Raw genomic sequence first — 999 nt, 5'->3', positions numbered from 1 at the left:
CTCAATAGGGCAGTAATGTTGTCCATGATGGCCGTATCTTTACACATCAGTGATAGGAGGCATCTGATTGACTGCTGTTGTCGTCTCACTCTGGTGTTAACATATGTCATATAGTGCACTGCTGAGAGGGTGTGGTATACCAGCTAAGAACAGGGCCCGTATGTTCTGTACATATGAACAGGCAACAGGCTGTGAGTATCTGGCAGGCCAAATGTACAGGGAAAAATATTCTCATCGGTGGCACCCAGACAATAAATTGTTTGCAACAGTGTTTTGTACTCACAGTTCATGTCAAACTGGCATCTTCACAGAAACGGGTAATGATGAAAGGTGACCGCTCCTGGTACATACGAGGGCCCTGGAGGGGAAGGTTTTGAGCACTATATGATCCTGGTTACAGAAGAATGCTGAAGATTAGATGGGTAGATCACATAACTAGTGAGGAGGTATTGAATAGAATTAGGGAGAAGAGGAGTTTGTGGCACAACTTGACAAGAAGAAGGGTTGGTAGGACGTGTTCTGAGGCATCAAGGGATCACAAATTTAGCATTGAAGGACAGCGTGGAGGGTGAAAACCATAGAGGGAGACCAAGAGATGAATACACTAAGGAGATTCAGAAGAGTGTAGGTTGCAGTAGGTACTGGGAGATGAAGGAGCGTGAGTCGTGCTTGGGTAGCTCAGTTGGTAGAGCACTTGCCCGCGAAAGGCAAAGGTCCCGAGTTCGAGTCTCGGTCCGGCAAACAGTTTTAATCTGCCAGGAAGTTTCAAAAGAGATGCCTGTTTTTATGAATAAATTTACTGTACAGTACTTCTTTTTGGCAAATAAACATGTACAGTTCGATTATCCGAACAAACCAGTTTTCCGAACACCCATGTCCCCCAATTACTTCGGATAATCGACGCTCTACTGTATTCGGCGCACACTGTACATCGTGCGTTGTTGAACATGTCCCTCCACAACAGACAGCTCATATGTATTCACATGTCGACCCAACGAC

At 45.4% G+C, this 999-nt stretch overlaps 1 non-coding gene across 1 annotated transcript; it reads left to right on the top strand.

The window, feature by feature from the left end:
- Nucleotides 1-666: 666 nt before the first annotated feature.
- Nucleotides 667-741, top strand: Trnas-cga (transfer RNA serine (anticodon CGA)). Its single transcript has one exon. It is a non-coding gene; the product is annotated as a tRNA-Ser (tRNA).
- The last annotated feature ends 258 nt before the right edge of the window (nucleotides 742-999 follow it).

This window comes from Schistocerca cancellata, chromosome 10 (genome assembly GCF_023864275.1).
Source record: "Schistocerca cancellata isolate TAMUIC-IGC-003103 chromosome 10, iqSchCanc2.1, whole genome shotgun sequence".
Lineage (NCBI taxonomy): Eukaryota > Metazoa > Arthropoda > Insecta > Orthoptera > Acrididae > Schistocerca > Schistocerca cancellata.
Note: the sequence above shows the minus strand (reverse complement) of the source record. Positions and strands in the feature narration are given on the sequence as shown.